Source organism: Protopterus annectens, chromosome 9.part0, assembly GCF_019279795.1.
Source record: "Protopterus annectens isolate FY-2018-M chromosome 9.part0, PAN1.0, whole genome shotgun sequence".
In the NCBI taxonomy this organism is placed as follows: Eukaryota; Metazoa; Chordata; order Ceratodontiformes; family Protopteridae; genus Protopterus; species Protopterus annectens.
The window spans coordinates 203,709,610-203,728,283 of NC_056743.1; the positions used below are offsets into that span (position 1 = coordinate 203,709,610).

General features: G+C 46.2%; 1 protein-coding gene across 1 annotated transcript in view; it reads left to right on the top strand.

Moving 5' to 3' along the window:
* The window catches only part of NUP160 (nucleoporin 160), a 1,498,284-nt gene that overhangs the window by 763,218 nt on the left and 716,392 nt on the right, over window positions 1–18,674 (top strand). The window lies entirely within an intron of this gene.

Sequence of the window (18,674 nt, forward strand, 5' to 3'; positions counted from 1 at the left end):
GATTCAAACCTGTTGAGGGCCTTCCTAACTCCGGACAGGATTCGAACTTGGCCATTCCACGTGATGGCCCTCTTACAATCCCCAGCTCCCCCAGCGGAATTGGTCCTGAGGGCGCTAGGTTCCATGGCGGCTGCCATCAGTCTGTCACCACTAGCTCGTCTGAACATGAGGGTCCTGCAATGGACCTTACAGGTCCAATGGTCCATCCTGCAACATCCGCTAAGTACGGCTATCCCCCTCAGCAAGGTTTGCAGGAGGTCCCTACTCTGGTGGGTCCAATCCTCGGATCTCCGGGAAGGGCGCCCCTTTTCTATGACCCCACCCCAAGCCACGGTGACCACGGACGCTTCTCGCCTCAGGTGGAGGGGGGGGGCACTGCATGGGCAGGAACCGTTCAAGGCACGTGGACACACTCGGAGACCTTGTTGCACATCAATGTCCTGGAGATGAGGGCTGTGCTTTTATCGTTGCAAGAACTCCAGGCCCTTCTTCCCTTAGGGACAATTGCGATTCAGTCAGACAACATGTCAGTAGTCTGGTATATCAACAAACAGGGGGAACCAGATCCTATCCGCTGTGTCAAGAGGCCATGAGAGTTTGGGAATGGGCAATCGCCACCAACCGCTTTCTCATAGCAATGCACATTCTGGGTGGGTCCAACATTTTGGCAGACAAGCTGAGTCGAACCATCCTCTCACCTTACGAGTGGTCTCTGAACCTGAGAGTAGCGAAGCAGATCTTCCTCAAGTGGGGTCAACCTTGCTGCAATCTTTTCGTGTCGCCTTCGAACGCGAAGTGCAGCGAGTACTTCGCTCTACTTCCCCCACCAGGGGAATCCCTCAGAGACACACACTAGTCCATGTTTGGCCATCCGGTCTACTTTATGCTTATCCACTTCTTCCCCCGATGGCAAAATTCTTGCAGAAAGCTCGTCGGTTGGGGAGCAGAGTGATCCTTATAGCCCCATTCTGGTCTCGTCAAACGTGGTTCCCTTGTCTATGGTCTCATCTGGTCAATCCTCCATGGATTTTGGATCCACTCTGGATCTGATTTCTCACCCCCTGGAGTTGACAACTCCAAACCTGGACAATCTCAAGCTCACAGCTTGGTGTTGATCCAGTTCCAGTCATAGCTAGGACTCCCGGTATCTCCTCCTACGTTAAAGCTATTTTAGTAGCCGCTCATAAACCTTCTACCAGAAAGGTCTATAAGAGCAAATGGAAACGTTTTTTGATCTGGGCGGAACACAGACGTATGGATCCCTTTACAGCCCCGATACCAGCTGTATTAAAGTTTTTGTCGCACTTATTTGAACAAGGTGCCAGCTCCTCCACTGTCAAAGTCCAATTAGCAGCAATTTCACATTTTCATGTGGGAAGTGATCTCGGTTCATTAGCTTCTTCCAAGATCTGCAAAACTTTCGTAAAAGGTACTTTCCTGTTAAGGCCTCCTGTGAAGGATGCAGTTCCTCCGTGGGATTTAACCCTTGTTCTTCAGGCTCTTACTGGCCCCCCCCTTTGAACCTGCAGCTTCGGTGGATCTTAAATACTTAGCTTGGAAGATGGCCTTTCTCATTGCCGTCACTTCGGCTAGAAGGGTTTCAGAGCTTCAAGCCCTTTGCGCCAAACCTCCATATCTGGTCTTCCATAAAGATAGAGTTTCCCTCAGGACCAATCCCTCCTTCTTGCCTAAAGTCACCTCTGAGTCCAACATTAATCAGTCTATCAATTTACCGGTGTTTTTCCCGAATTATCAAAACAAAGGTGAATACAAATTACACTCTTTGGACTTGCACAGACAATTGAGGTTCTATTTACACAGGACTGCTGATCATAGGAAATCTGAGCATCTCTTTGTATCCTTTGCTAAACACTTTCTGGGTAAACCTGTGTCAAAAGCTACATTGTCCAGATGGATTTCACAATGTATACTTCTTGCATGTAAGAGTTCTGGCCGACCAGAACCTGTCGGAGTTCATGTCCATTCTACTCAATCGATTTCCATTTCTGCTACCTTTTGGTCAAGGGTGTCCTTGGATGACATTTGTTCAGCAGCCACTTGGGCTTCATCCCATACCTTTATTACCCATTACAAGCTGGATATAATTTGGCTGTGCAGTGCTCCGGAATATTCTTCCATGAGGACGTCCCAAGTTTTTAGGTAGCTGGGGAACTCTGTCCCGCAGTTTGACGAACAAATGAAGTTAACTACTTCAGATAAAGAAGTTATGTACTTACCATAATGTTCCATCTGAGTAGGTAACTTCATTTGTCAGCAACCAACCCCCCTAACCTGTAGTTCGTCCCTTTTTAGGACCTTTGTGTTCTCTGTACCAGATGACATCAGGTTAGGATGTTTAGTTGATCCTTGATTGTAGTATTCTGTAATGCTAAGCAAACTCTATCTGAGGACAGAGAAGGATGGCAGGGGGTTATGGGTAAGAGGGAGGAGCTTGGAGCTCGAATCTTAGCTGAATAAAGCTGCCGGCTCGGATCCGATTCGGATCTGATACCCACAGGTTGCTGACAAATGAAGTTACCTACTCAGATGGAACGTTATGGTAAGTACATAACTTCTTTTTTTCCTAACAGCTAGGCCACCGTCCTGTATAATGTATTAATCCATTCTTGTAACTATTTTAAATAACCTTACTAAAGGATTCCTATACTGATCACATTTATGTCTTGGTAACCTGGTATTGTGTGCAGTGACAGTTATGCTGTGCAAGTCAAAGGGTCACTTTCTCATAACTCGGGCAGTGTCAAAAAGTCTACCTACGCAGTCAGCTACAAGAAACTACAGACAGTGCAATCAGCGTGCAAGCTGTATGAAGTACCTTTGACCAGCCAGACTTTCTTTTGTAATTGAAAAAAAATACTTGTTTCCAGCCTTTCTAAGCTAGTATAGTCCAGTTTTTCAGGTAAATTCAGGGCTGTTACAAATCTCTGTGTTTGCCCATACCTTACTTGGATAGAAGGAAGATTCTCTGTTCACCTGTGAGAGAAGGGAGCTTTGAGCAGCCTATCTGTCCCCGGAGGAGTTGTTTCAGCCCAGAAATTAGTAGTTTATTGGCCATTTGAGCCAATTTCTCTTTCATTTCCCTGCTATAAATATTGCATATGCCCAGATGTTATGTGATCCTATCTCGCCTACATTCTGACTGATGGGTTCGGAGCCGATCCCTCGGCTCCGACTCGGCACACTTATGCCAAAGAGCGAAGTCTCTTATTGGCTGAGCTTACTATATCCCAGGATGCACCACTACCAGTCCCCCAGATCTCGTTTGCCGCTAACAAGCAAAGACGTGGTCTCGAGCTTGGCTGAGCTAAGTAGGGTTTTTTCTCTTACTTTCCTGTCAGGAATTCCTTTAAAATTCAACAAAAATCTGTTTTAACAGCTATATCGTATTTTTGTGTATGATTGAAGTGTTTTCTGTGGAAAAACTTTGTGCAGTGATTGCGTTTGTCTGACTGGAGGTTCCATTTGGGTTGAAGGGCCTTCCCTTGTCAGCCGTTGTCTGTCAAGTTCCTTTTTATTTTAAAGGTTCTTGTATTCCTTGGTCATACCTTTCTATTTGTGACAGTTCTTGATTCAAAGAAAAGAATTTCTCTGTGAAAGTGTGTCTTGTATTTTACTGGTTATACACTGATTTGGTTGCCATTATGTCACAGGCTCCTAGGCCTTCAGGGTTTAAAAAGTGCACTAAGTGCAGTTTTAAAATGTCGATCACAGATGATCACTCTCTCTGTGTGTACTGTTTGGGCGCCAAACATTTGCAGGAGTCCTGTAGCGTCTGTCACGCTTTTTCCTCGAGGGTCCTCCAAGAGAGGAAAAATAAACTTATTCTAAAAGGCCTTATTAAACCATCATTTGAAGAGGCATTAGCTTCCTCTCCTTCTCCTGCTAAAAGGAAAAGGGCGTCGGCTCCGACCAGTCCGTCGGAACCGACCACCAAAAGACATAGGCAGGCTTCTCCTTCGGCTCCACGGACTTGGAGCCGAGGGAACGGTCTGCCTCGATGCCTCCAGCCTCGACTCCTCTGGGTTCGGAGCCGACGGCTGGGGCATCGAGAGGCGGGTCACCTTCATCGGCTCCACTGATCTCGGAGCCGATGAAGGTTGTCCGCTCAGACACTTCCTCCTCGGCGCCGATCCCTCTTCGGCACCGATGGAAATTGGTTTGGACACTTCTTCGGCGCCGATAATTGTCGAGTCGATTCGGAGCCGGTCCCCTAATCCCTTGGAGCCGTTGGAGAGGCCTACTCGGACCCATTCGGTCTCTTCCAGGTCATCAAGGATGTCAGATTCGGACATAGACAGGGTGCTCCAAAGACTGTTCCAGTCCCCAGTTTTTCAGAAATTTGTTTCGGCTCCGACCCACTTGGCTTCGGAGCCGATAGCCCATTCCATTGCCATTCCTCCGACCGCTTCGGCTCCGTCGGAGCCGGGGCTCATGGAGCCAGTGGAGATCCTAGGGTCGGCTCCGACCCTTACTCCAACCCCGGCCTTCGGGTCCGAGTTTAGCACACGGACTTCTTCGGCCGGACCCGGGGGTGACGTTTCGGGGCCAATGCTGTCGGTTCCAAGCCTCCCTCTCGGTGCTTCGGCCGCGGGACGTCCGTCTGCTATCATGGCTCCGGAGACCGGACCCTCCCAGGATTCTGGGGGTCCGGCCTTCAGAGCTATGAGGAGTGCCTTGGCCAAGTCTTCTTCGGCCATCTCTACGGCTTTACCGGCACCTTCCCTGGGCATGGAGACTGGGTCTTTGGCAGTTCCCCTGTCTCTAGGCAGCGGAGCCCCGGGGCCTGAGGTTACCCCCACTGGGGGTTCCCCTCCTGAGGGTTCTTCGGAGTTGTCTTCGGAGGAGCCCCCAAGGAAGAGATCGTGCAAGAGGAAGCACGTGGACTCCCCCGACGAGTCTCTTACATCGGACACTGATCTTGATGATGCGGAGGGGTCCCCAAAGTCGTCCTCGGATGATGTCTCATTTGCAGACATTCTAGAGATCCTTAAGCAACGAGGCAGCTGGAATTCCAAACCCCCCTCCGCTGATGAGTCGGTGTTTCTCAAGGCCTTCGGGGCTCAGCCCTCCGCCTCCTGGGTGTCTCCGCCCTTCGACGAGCTCCTGGATTTGGTTTGTCGGAGGGCGTGGGAACATCCAGATACTGTGGAACCAGTGCCTTCTCGCCCTAACAAATTTTTGTCTGCCCCACCAGAAGGAGTTCTTAACGAAAGGCGTGGCTGTAGATGCCATGGTGGTGGCATCTGCTACCCAGCAGGACGTGGCAGAGGCTTCAACGTCCGTCCATCCTCCTAATAAGGAGTCTAGGAGCATGGACCGGTACGGGAAGCGCACCCTGACTTCAGCGGCCTTTACTCTGAGGTCCCTGAATTATTTGGCACATTTCACCAGACTACAGAGGGATCTGGTCAAGGAGCTCTCAGACTCCCTCTCAGGTAACCTACCTGAGCAGCTAGCCCAGTCGGTTAGCTCTCAGTTGGCTATCCTCACCTCGATTTCTAACTCGTCCATGAGGCTCATTTCATATGCGGCCGAAGGGGCGGGCAGAGCGGCAGGCACAGGCGTGGCTCTACGGAGACAAGCCTGGCTCCGTTTGTGTAATTTCGCGGAGGCCTTCAAGTCTTCCTTTGCCGACGCTCCCTTTGATGGGTCCTCTTTGTTTGGACCCAAGGTAAAAGACACTCTTACCCGCTGTGAACAAGAGGGAAAGACTTTATCTGCCGTAGGAGCACGTTATTCCACTCCCTTTCGGCCTTATCCCAAGGCTAAAAGAGGAGGGAAGATTTGGTTCCGCAAATCACAGAAATTCTTTCCTCAACAGCAGGAAGATTCCCCTTCCAGAGGCAGAGGATGGGGAAATTTTTCTGGGAGACGCCGTCCCAGAGGCGGCAGAGGCCCCCGCAACACTGGAGACCGCGAGTCCTTTTGTGGCTTTTCAGCCTCCCACACTCCATGAGGGATTGCCCGGCTGTGCTGCTCCGGAGCCAGTCGGGTGCCGTTTTGCCAAGCACCTAAAAGCCTGGGAGTCTATTACTCAGGACAGATGGGTGCTTCGGATTATTGCCGGAGGTTACACCATTCCCTTCACACACTCACCCCCACCGTCCAAAAATCCCGGACCCACCACCCAGTCAAAGGGAAATTGCAGCCGTAGAAGCTTCAAAGCTGCTAGAAAAGGAGTCATCCAACCGGTCCCCACAGACCAGATCGGATCCGGAAATTACTCAAGGTTCTTTTAGTGCCAAAAGACAGGGGACCTGAGACCCATTTTGGATCTCAGCAAACTAAACCAGTCCGTCATGAAGTCCAAATTCCGAATGGTCACTTTACAATCCATTCTCCCATTGTTGGAGAAAGATGTTTGGATGTGCTCCATAGATCTCAAGGACGCCTATTATCACATACCGATACATCAGGCGTCCAGGAGGTATCTGCGCTTCAGCCTGGGAGACAGTCATTTCCAATTTTGTGCACTGCCCTTTGGTCTCACCACAGCCCCCAGGGTGTTCACCAAGTGTTTGGCAGTAGTGACTTGCTCACCTGAGGAGTCTCTGATTCCAAGTGTTTCCCTATCTGGACGACTGGCTCCTGACTGCCACCACCAGGCATCTACTACTAGAGAACCTACAAGCCACCATCTCCCTGGGTGCTTCCCTGGGAATTACATTCAACTGGTCAAAGTCGGTCTTGCTGCCTTCTCAGCGTATAAGATTCATAGGAGCAGAGATAGACTCAAAATTAATGCGAATCTTCCTTCCTACCGAAAGGATACAAACATTACAAGGTCAAGCCCGAGCCCTGCTTCTAAGATCCAAAGCCCCAGCCAGGATGGTCCTGCAACTTTTAGGTTCAATGTCTGCCACGGTTCTCCTAGTTCCTCTGGCAAGATTGCACATGAGGATTCTTCAGTGGCTGTTATCGACACAATGGTCTTTTCAGGATCTCCCCCTCAATCATCACATACTGATTACAGAAACGTGCAAACGGGACCCCCGCTGGTGGCTTCTGCCATCCAATCTGAATCAGGGAAGACCTTTTGTTATACCCCCTCCGGTGGCCACCTTGACAACGGATGCCTCCCAGACGGGGTTGGGGCATTGTCTGGGCAGGTCAGTTCAGGGTTCTTGGCTTCCAAACGAAACATTTCTCCATATCAATGTGTTGGAAATGAGGGCTGTACTTCTGTCCCTACAAGCCCTCCACAAGTTTCTCCCTCAAGGCATTATCGCTATCCACACAGACAACATGTCGGTGGTCTGGTATCTAAACAAACAAGGAGGGACGAGATCTTACCCCCTTTGCAGAGAGGCCATGAGGGTGTGGGAATGGGCAGTGGCTACCAACCGCTTCCTGGTAGCGACCCACATTCCAGGAAAATCCAATGTATTGGCAGACAGACTGAGCAGGACTATTCTCTCTCCTCACGAGTGGTCCCTGAACGAAACAGTAGCAGCTCAGATTTTCAAAAGATGGGGATTCCGTGCTGCGACCTGTTTGCAACACCACAAAACATGAAGTGCAAAAGGTTCTTTTCCTTGACCCCGCGTCAAGGGGAGGCAGCTACGGATGCTCTAGTCCAACCTTGGCCAACAGGACTGCTTTATGCTTTCCCTCGGTTCCACTCCTCCCCAAAGTCATCCAGAAAGCTTCCCAATTGGGGTCCACAATGATTCTAATTGCTCTGTACTGGCCTCGTCAGGTATGGTTCCCCTACCTACAGAAATATACTCTGGACGGTCCTTGGTTTTTGGATCTAACTCCAGACCTTCTGGTTCATCAGTCGGGACAACAGCACCAGTCCCTTCACACTTCGAAATTAACAGCTTGGCTCCTCCACTTCCGACTTTAGTCAGAAATCACACCTTGGACCCGGAAGTTATTCACATTTTATCTTCAGCCCACAAACCCACCACTAAGAAATTGTATCACAGTAAGTGGAAGAGGTTTACTATCTGGGCTCAACTTAGAGGCTTAGACCCTATTACTGCCCCGATACCAGAGGTCTTGAAATTTTTAACATCCTTGTTTAATCAAGGATCTTCTGTCTCTACTATTAAAGTCCAACTAGCAGCTATCTCCAAATTTCACGAATCCATAGACCCACCGTTGATGAGCAGCAGATTATGTAAAACTTTCATGAAAGGTGCTGTGCTTTTAAGACCCCCAGTTTTTCATCCTGCGCCTCCGTGGGATCTTGATTTGGTACTTCGTGCCTTAACATCTTCCCCTTTTGAACCGGCTGCTACATGTGAGTTGAAATATCTGTCTTGGAAAACTGCCTTCTTAATTGCAATTACCTCTGCAAGAAGAGTTTCAGAACTTCAAGCCCTATCTATCAAACCACCGTACTTGATTTTTCACAAGGATAGAGTATCACTTAGGCCTAATCCATCTTTTGTTCCAAAAGTTTGTTCTAATCTCGGTCTCCAACAATCTCTAGAGCTACCAGTTTTCTTTCCAAAATTTTCAAACAAAGCGGAATACACCTTGCATACACTGGATGTTCACAGGCAATTGCGCTTCTATCTAGACAGGACTCATCAAATTTGAAAAACAGATCAATTGTTTGTGTCCTTTTCAGATAATAAACTGGGTAAAACCATCACTAAAGCTACTATTGCCAAATGGATTAGAGATTGCATAACTCAGGCTTATTCCTCTTCAAATAAGCAACTTACAACATCTGTCAAAGCTCACTCTACTAGAGCTATGGCTACCTCTATTGCATTTCATTCCAAGCTCGCTATTTCTGAGATTTGTGCTGCGGCTACTTGGTCCAACCCGCACACTTTCATTTCCCACTATAAATTGGATGTGGCATCTAAAGGGCGAGCATCATTTGGTTCCACGGTACTCAGGAGTGTTTTCCAGTGAGCCACCCAGGATTTAGGTGCTAGGGACGCTGTCCCATCAGTCAGAATGTAGGCGAGATAGGATCACATAACATCTTTAGTTATGTACTCACCATAACTTCAGATGTTTGGGATCCATCTCGCCTACATTCCTAATACCCACCCTCCTTCCCCTGCCTTGGAGATCAGAAGAGATTGAACGGTTTGAGTTCTACTGTTTTTATCTTGTATCATCTGTCGATGTTATATAAGCAGTGCATGCGTGTGTGCATGTATGCGGACAAACTAGATCTGGGGGACTGGTAGTGGTGCATCCTGGGATATAGTAAGCTCAGCCAATAAGAGACTTCGCTCTTTGGCATAAGCGTGCCGAGTCGGAGCCGAGGGATCGGCTCCGAACCCATCAGTCAGAATGTAGGCGAGATGGATCCCAAACATCTGAAGTTATGGTGAGTACATAACTAAATGTTTTGCCCGCTGGGCAGCGTTGGTTAGCTAGGGTATAACTGTTCCCGGCACCACAAAGTCTCCTCTTCAATTTTTCCCTTGGAACTAGGCAAACTTTCAACTTAAGCACTCAAGCCATTCATTTCTCAGCCCAGCACTTGCTCAAAACTCATAGCAAGCACTTATAAACCTTAGCACTAGACCCTCCTATACTGTACAGAAGGACAAGGCTCTTTATTCGACCTTACCAGACATTCAATGAAACAGTTGACTGTACCTATCTAGGCATGTGCAAAGGGCAGTTTCAGTCGTACTCTCCAGTCCAACTGGTGAATGTGGGCATTTTGAGGCAATGTTACAACTGCCTCATGTATACAGACGACCCTCTCTTCCTACCACCAAACACTAATACATGTGAGAGATGCAGTTATACAGCCAAACTGGAGGCTAAGCTCTCTCATCCCAAGGCTGGATGAGATAGTCAAGAGGAGAAGGGAAATACTTGCATCACACCACCAGTCTCACATAGACCCATTGAACCAGCACCGGAAAAACAAACACATAAATACACGAAAACATACTCGGAGGCTCTAAATAAAAATCTGCAAAAGCAACAGAGACCTCCAAAGCAGACATCCAAGCAACCTCCACCCCCCCCCCCCCAACACAAATCATGAAACACATACTTCACAAAACCAGTGCGCCATGCAATCACAGCCCTTAAGGCAAAATAACATACCCAACATACTAGTAATAGGTGACTCTATAGTCAGGCACACTGATGTCCCACTCACTAGGCTGAATAAGGAGAAGGTTACTGTTACCTGCCTGTCAGGTGCCAGGATCCTCCACATAACACAAGCAATCCGGTCACTCCAGAACAAGTACAAGTGCGACTCTGTCATTGTCCATGTTGGTGTGAATGACAAGAGACGTACCTCCCTGGAACTACATGAAGAGACATGGAAGAGTGCTCTGATCACATAGCCCAGGCCGGTATGACCCTGACCCTGAGTAGCATCTTGCCGTCACCAAGAATGATACCACGGTATAAAGAAAAAGCTATCAATTTCAACAATTGGCTAAGTTTCTGGTGTCATTCAAAGGGGATCCAGTGTCTGTCTGCCTGGGATGACATGTTCGACAAGCCACGCTGCTTCGCTAGAGACGTCTTGCACCTGTCACCCTTAGGCTTTTGAATACTGGCCAAGGCTCTTGCCATCCCCATAGTGCCTTTTTTAGGCAAGGCTAAAAAGACAACCCACCACCATAAATAGCACAAATAACAAAAAAACTGAGGGTAATGCTACTCAGTGCCAGAAGTCTAAACTTCAAAATGCATGCACTCGAAGCACTCCTCTGTATGGAGAAAATAGATATATGTGCAGTAACAAAAACCTGGTTTAAGGCTTCAGAGAGCACCCCAGCACTACCAGGCTACAACTCGTACCATACATTTTGGCCACAGAACCTGGAACGAAATATAAAAGGCTGGGGCGTATCCATATTCATCAAGGATACCAACACCTCTAGGTTAGTGGCACAGCACAATGCCTCAGAGATGATCCACATGCAACTAACAACGGGCAAAACTGCAGTTGAAATTGTAGCTTGCTATAGATCACCCACCATGTACTGCAGACTGTGAAGTAATTACTCAAGGCCCTAAAGAAGCTAGGGCTAGCTCTTCTAAAAACCCCATCCCAGCTGACAAGGAAAGCAGAGCTTTAGACAGGATAGGTAAAAAGGTTTACACCTCAGCCACTTTATCTGTGAGGGCATTAAATTGCCAATTTCATATGATAAAATTTCAGCTGTGTGTGTTGAAATTGATTAAACAGAAAATATCTGCCATACCTGACAGTAGCACTTCCAGAGAATTAACAGACCTCATACACTCTAGCTGTCAGGTAGAAAAGCACTCCTTGCATTGTGGTTTTGATGCCTTAGAAGCCACTGCCAGGGCTGCAACTACAGGATCAGTTATCAGAAGGCACGCCTGGTTAAGGGCGAAACCTTTGCCTGGCTAGGTAAAATCCAAACTTTTAGATGCCTCTTTGGATAAGGAGCAGTTGTTTGGCACCAAGGCTGAGGATGTCATCAAGAAAATGGAGGACAAAGCCAAGTCCATGCAGACTATCAAGGACTTTTTGCAGGTGCAACCACCCAGGTTTAGCAGAAACTTCCCTACTAAGCACTGGTCCTTTCCCTCGGAAGCAAAGCCAGTACAGAGAAAGGGACGCAAAGACAGAACCCCGTAGGCCACGGACACAGCCAACAAAGAACTAGACAGTGGTCCTCTGCTGCTCCAAGGCAAGGGAGTTCTAAGCCCACTACCTTCACCAGGAACTCAGTGACTCCCTACCCTCCCTGCCCCCCAGGTCTCCAGACAAGCTAGGAGGAAGACTCTCCCTCTTCCTAGAAAACTGACAGGCCATCACCTCAGATCCATGACTCCTGAAAATTATTGCCAGAGGGTACAGATTCTATTTCAAAGAAAAAAACAAGGAGGTCAGGTTGCCCAGACGTCCCTGCAGACCAGACAGTAGAAGCTATTTGTCAGATCCAAAAGCTTTATGCCCAGGGCATTATAGAACCCCTGCCCAAGGAACAGACTGGGAAAAGATTTTACTCTACTATTTCTGGTCACCAATAAGGAGGGCGCATGGTGCCCTATCCTTGACCTCTTTACCCCAAATCTGTCCCTTCTGGTTCCCAAATTCAAAATGTTAACACTACAAAATCTACTACCCATGCTCCTGCCACAAGCCTGGCTAGTGACCCTAGATGTGAAGGATGCCTATCTGCATATCCCTATCAGACAGTCCTGCAGGAGATACCTAAGGTTCAGAGCAGGGTCCCAGCACTTTTAGTTCTCTGCACTGCCCTTTTACTTATCCAGTGCTTCTAGAGTCTTTACAAAGTTCTTGGCTCCAGTCATTGCTTACTGCAGGCAGAGCGCCATACACATTTACCCCTACCTTGATAACTGCCTCATTCAGGCAGAAACCAAGGAAAAGCTCCTACAGGACCTACTGAGCTCACTGAGATTCTCCATCAACCTGGAGAAGTCCCAGCTACTACCCACTCAAAGGATTACCTTCCTAGGCACCCTACTCGACACATCCATGCAAATGCCCCCCAGAAGTACACCTTTCTTCAGTTTTACTTCCAACAGCTGGCACACAAGATCCACCTCACAGCCAGGAAAATAATAATGCAAGCTCAAGGTTACATGGTTTCCTGCATCCGGCTGGCACCCCTTGCAAGATTGCATATGAGGAAACTGCAGTGGTACCTAAGGAACCTCTGGTGCCAACACTAAGTCTCTGGAGCACCAACTCTCACTAATTCCTTACTTATGGAAGGAGCTCCTCTGGTGGGCTTAGGCTTGCTTCCTGAACAAGGGCCTTCCCTTTGTCCTTCAGCCACACAAGCAAACCTTGACCATGGATGCCTCAGACATTGCCTGGGGAGCTCACGCAGTAACTCTGCAAACCCAGGTCTTTTGGGAACAGGAGGTTCTAGGTCTCCACATCAATCTGAAAGAGATGCTAGTGGTGCACAGAACTATCCTAACCTTATAAAGCGTCTGTCACCCGGGGTACTCTTAATCAGGACAGATGACACTACTGTCATGTGGTGCATCAACAAATGGGTGGAGGCACTCATTCTTACCCCCTTTGTCGCCTTCCCGTGGAAATCTGGCAGTCTGCCTCTAGTCTGGGACTGCATCTCATAGCTAATACCTTCCAGGTAAGCAAAGCACCTTGGCAGATCACTAGACAGATCATGGATCCCCACGAGTGGCAATTGCACAGGGAGACGTTATTACAGATCAGTTGCATCTGGGGAGAACCAGACAGAGACGTTTCCGCAAGCTACCAGAACTGTCAAATGACCAAATTATGCTCAAGACAGTTTTCACCCAAAAGCCTGGAGAGTGGACACCCTCTTCTTCCACTGGGGCAGCCTGTTTGTGTATGCCTTTTCCCCACTTCCTCTGATACCCAGGGTACTACTCAAGATCAGAGAGGAAGCACCAAGGGCTATCCTGATTGCCCCAGACTGGCGAAGGCAGCACTGGTACTCAGTGCTCCTCAGCATGACCCTGCATCCTCCCTTTCCCCTGCCGTCCACCACAGACCTTCTTACACAATAGGGAGGGAAGTTTCTACATCCAGGCCTGGCCACACTCAAGCTAACAGCATGGCTGATTCCTCAAAGGCAGATAGCTCCTCAGTCCTCAGCAGTCGGGTGTTAGACATTAAGGAGGCTCATAGATCCATCACCAGAAATCTTATTCCTCTATATGATTCACCTGCTGGCATTCCAACAGGGGCACTTCCAGCACTACAGCCTTTTTACCCCTGGTTCTGGACTGCCTGGCATGTCTTACTCCTCTATCAGTATTCATGCTTCGGCTATCTCAGCCTATGTCCAGGCGAATCAGCCTTTATTCTCTCAGCACCTCTTGAAACAGTTCCTCAGAGGCGTGGCTCACATCAGACCAAATAGAAGGCCACCTGCACCAGCTTGGGATCTAAACTTTGTCCTGGAAAAGGTGACTTCTACCCCCCTTTCGAGCCAGTTTCCTCAGCAGATCTCAAATAACTCTCTTGGAAAACTGCCCTTTTGCTAGCCATCACTTATCCTAGGAGGGTATCTGAGTTCCAGGCTCTTATGGCCACTGGGCACTTCAGCTGTGCGGACAGGGTCTCTAAGAACCAACCCCTCCTTTATGCCTAAGGTGGTCTCTGATGTAACCCTTAACCAGGCCATACACATACCTACTTCCTTTTCTAAACCAACAAATAGAGGGGAGAGAATTCTGCATATTTTAGATGTGCACAGACAGTTGAGATTTTACCTTGACAGGACCAAATCAATCAGGAAAACTGACCAGCTCCTGGTTTCCTTCACCCCTGGGGCAGAGGGGAAACCCATTATTAAGCAGACCATTTCCAAATGGATATCTCATTGCATACATTTCTGCTACTCCTTCCATGGAAAGGGTCCTTCAAAAACCATCAGATCCCATTCCACAAGAGCAGCCTCTACCTCCACAGCCTTTCTGAGGGGGTTCCTACCGAGGAAATTCTGGAAGCTGCTACCTGGACATCTGTACACACTTTCACCAAGCACTACCAGCTAACTACATTTGCCAAAACCCAGGGCAGGATTTGCATCTGCAGTGCTGCAGGGCATGCTAGCATCCCTGTAATTTGTACAGCTTTCCTCCACCCACTTCCTCAGCTTTGGGATGCTTCCCACAAGTGATGACTACTACAGTGAAACATGAAGAACATAGTACAGTTGTATACACTTACCACAAATGTAGATGTTCAAGTGTATTTACTGTTGCAGTCCTGTTTCCCTCCCACCTTCTCCGTTTCTTGCCTAATGTATATATCTTATCTGGGGCTGCTATCCTTTGGGGGCAAGAAAAACTGATGTAATGGCTTCAGCTGTCTCCCTTTATACCCCTGATGACCTAACATAAGCCACACTCACAGACCAGCCAACACAGGAGGGAAACCTTTACTGTGGTATTAGGGGTGGTCGAGGGCTACCCAGCAGGGATAACCCACAAGTGATGACTGCAACAGTGAATACACTCTAACATCTACATTTATGGTAAGTGTACACAACTGTACTTTTTTGACTTCAGCAATACTGTGTGTGTGTGGATGGTAGTTTTAAATATGTGCTTGCACAGGATGCAGTGGGTTGAGTCTTTCATCTGTTAAGAAGGAGCTTAAGTAGTTCATTGTGATTATCTTTAATTCAAAAATATATATACGTATATATACATCTCATTGCATACATTTCTGCTCTCTCTCTCTCATATATATATATATATATATATATATATATATATATATATAATACACATATATATATATACAAATATATATACAATTTTTTTTTTTTGCTAGCCTCCTCAGATGAAAAAATCTGTTGAAAAGGAAAGACGCTCATCCCTGAGAAAGATACTTATGAACCCCTTATTGCCCTAACGTTTTCTTTCTCTTTAGGCATAATTCACTCCCAGAAAGAAGCAGAGGCTTCTTTAAGAGTGGGGAGGGCCCTGATGTATTTTTCATCCCACCAGCTGAGAGAGTGAAATTGCCTAGGAAGGTTACTCTTCTGGCCCAGCAGTCATTTTATTTAGGACTTTATTGCTGTCCTCTGAAACACAAAAATGTTGCAGTCTGCATAACTATGAGGACAGAAGGCAGATGGATGCATGCTAAGAATGTTTTAAATATTTCATAACCGTCACCAATGTTAAAGATGTTTCATTCGTTTTTGCAGTGGCTGTGTATGCCTGCCTGCCAGTAAAATAGGTAGTTACCAGTAGGAAGAAAGATTGGAGATGATTTGGTAACTGGGTCTCTCATTTGGGGTTGTTTATGTTGGACACTGCATCACAACTTCTGATGGAGATTGAAGGAACTGCAGAAGGTAAATTTTGGGTAGACTAGAGTCAGCAGAATTCTTTCATGAACTGCAGGTGCTTTACAGGTGAGACAGAGGCTGCGGTTGGATTGACTGCATGTCTGCCTTCACATGGATAGTGAACATCTGCTAGCCCTGTACTGTGATGGGTTCTGCTACTCCAAAATTCTAGGGCTTGGTAATGGAACAGATATGGCTAAAAGGATGTTGTGGAGAGATAGTTACTGGAGATCAGCAAGGAGGGAAGTTAGCAGCATAAAAAAGTACTCAAGATCAAGAAGACACTATAATTCATTGTGGAGCTTTCAGTGAAATTTGAGGAGTATTTCATAATACTATGGAATATTCATGTTTGGAAGGACCTGTAGGAAGAAGTAATGTTATAAGTAGTGCTGGAATTGTACATATTCAGTGTTACAGGAGTAGTGCGTCTCCCTGCATTGCTAGTGACCTGAAATATAATGCTGTTAGAGTAGCTCAAGCAGTAGAGGGTAGAAGGAGTAAAGGTTATACCTTCTCACATCCTCTGGGGCAGGTAGAAGGAGATGGAGTTGATTTGTTTTATTTATACTGTGGACCAGGTAAATGAACTGGTCCAGGATCCTTTTCATCCAAAACTTAGGCCACAGTAACAAGTAAGGAATGTATTTAGGAATACAAGAGAAAAACAGTACTGCCAATAAGGCATTTGACATATTTACATGTACAAAATATAGGCCAGGGTGAAGGCAAATAGGTGTAACATTAAATGACATTTACAAGAATAATGTTATGAATGCTTAAATGCACAATGCAGAGGATTTAAACTTCTTTATAAATAAACGAAATTAGGAAAAGCAATGCAGCTCACGGATGTCCCAGTTTTTTTTCCCCAAAAATGACTGAAATTATTATTTTTGTAATGTCTCCCTTTCCTTGTTTATGATATATTCTATATGCAAACATTTCTTTAATGTATTTAATACGTTTTGTCTAATGCACTATATTCATTTTTATGTAACCTATTTTTTATATGTTATACGCTTTTAAGAGAACAAAGTGAGTCTTAATGTCATGTGATAGGGGTTGTGTATTTAAATGCAAGTTATGTCATGATGGTTTGTATTCTGAGGAAGTCAAGCTGTAAAGCAAACGAAAGTGCTAAATAAATGGTCCCGGGGGGGACTGGGACATCCGTGAGCTGTATTGCTTTTCCTAATTTTGTTTCAAACAGTTTGTGGTGTTTTTGTTTGGTTACTTCTTTATAAATACATAATAGTATGTAAGCATATTTCACAGCAATGTAGGATCTTAACTGCTGCATAATAAACTAGAAGTCAGTTTGTAAATGTTACATGGTTGTATTTATGGTGCTTTCTGGATTCCTTCAGTTTCTCGGAGGGGGGTTTGAGCCCCTGAAGATGAAAATTAAGTGGGAAGGAGGTCTTTCAAAATTAGCTTATTCCTCCTGTCGCTAATCGCTCTAGCATTAAAGGCCTCACATATGGAACAAGAGGTGTCCAGATATGCTGGCCCCAAACAATAAAAGCACTCCCTGTGGGTATCAGAGTTGTGGATTTTATGCCCACAGGAAGTACAAAATCCAGTTGGCTTATCAGACATTCTAGAAAAAACACAAACTGGAAAATAAGCAAGGAAAGAAAGATTATTTTTTGTCTTAAATATAAAAAATGGGAGAGAGAACACTAACTGCAATCAATAGCAGTACAAAGAAATTATCTAAAGGTATAGAGGTAAGAACAGACTGCCAGCAGTGATGATACAAAAAATACCAAAAACTTGGTAGAAAAGAGTTAAAGAAGGTAAGGGGTAAGCTAACTAACAAAAAGGAGAATAGCTATAGAAAGATTTAACAAGAAGTTTTCACTCACAAAAACTCCTAAGGGGCTTGAGCTATTGTAATCCCGACTGTCTTGAAGAATGGCAAATGAGATATGAGGTTTTGTAGTGGTCAGGAGCATTATGGGTAAGGCAGGAGATTTAGATCCTAGAATCTTTAGAAAGTGGCTGAGTCTGATCTGAGGATCGGATCCAAACCCATTAGTTGAGGAAGAATGAAAATGGCCAACACAGATGGAACTTTATGGTGAGTCATAACTTCTTTTTTTCAAAACTGCAGTCTGCTGAGGGAGTGGTGGACAGTAGCCATCACGTAATACTTTGTAAAAGAATATAGCTGTAGGTGTAACAAGTAGATTGTTTAATTTGAGTGTAGCATAGTGATGCTTGCATTTGTTGTAGCTGGGTGCATGAATGCAAGTGTTTTCTGCCATTTGAATGAGTGCAGGGCAGAGACAGAAATGCAATTAAAATAAGGTAATATTCCATTTCAAGTTTGGTTTCTGTGAGGGGTCCTTGTAAGTTACATTGTTGGCACTGGCATATCCAGTAGCGTATGTCAGCATATCAAGTGGTAAGAAGACTAGCTAAAACTGTCCAGACAGTGATAAAAGGATTGTCCCATATTTGAAGCATCTTGAATGCTAACGAAGTTGACACTAAATGAAGAGGGGCTTTCTGTTAAAGACCCACCTTCCATGTCATGATAGACTGGCATACCTGTTATTCATGACAACCCCCCCTTATGAGGATAATTAGAAAAACTATAAGCATCTCCCTTTGTACTTTAAAAAGGTCTGGAATTGTGCCTATGTGAAGTGCTGGAGACAAAAGATTAGACAGGGAAAACCAACAAATAAAACAATGGTGCTCAGGAATGCATGGGATAGACAATAATAAGTTCTTATTAGAAATGAGAGAGAAACTGTTGGTTAAAGCAAATCTCCATTCTTTTCATTTGGGTGAGCTAATGAACAGAGTAGGTTAGACTAGAAGCATTTTTCCAGTCTGGTCTTGAGGTGCACAGGGGTAAAGCCGTGATTCTGCACAAGA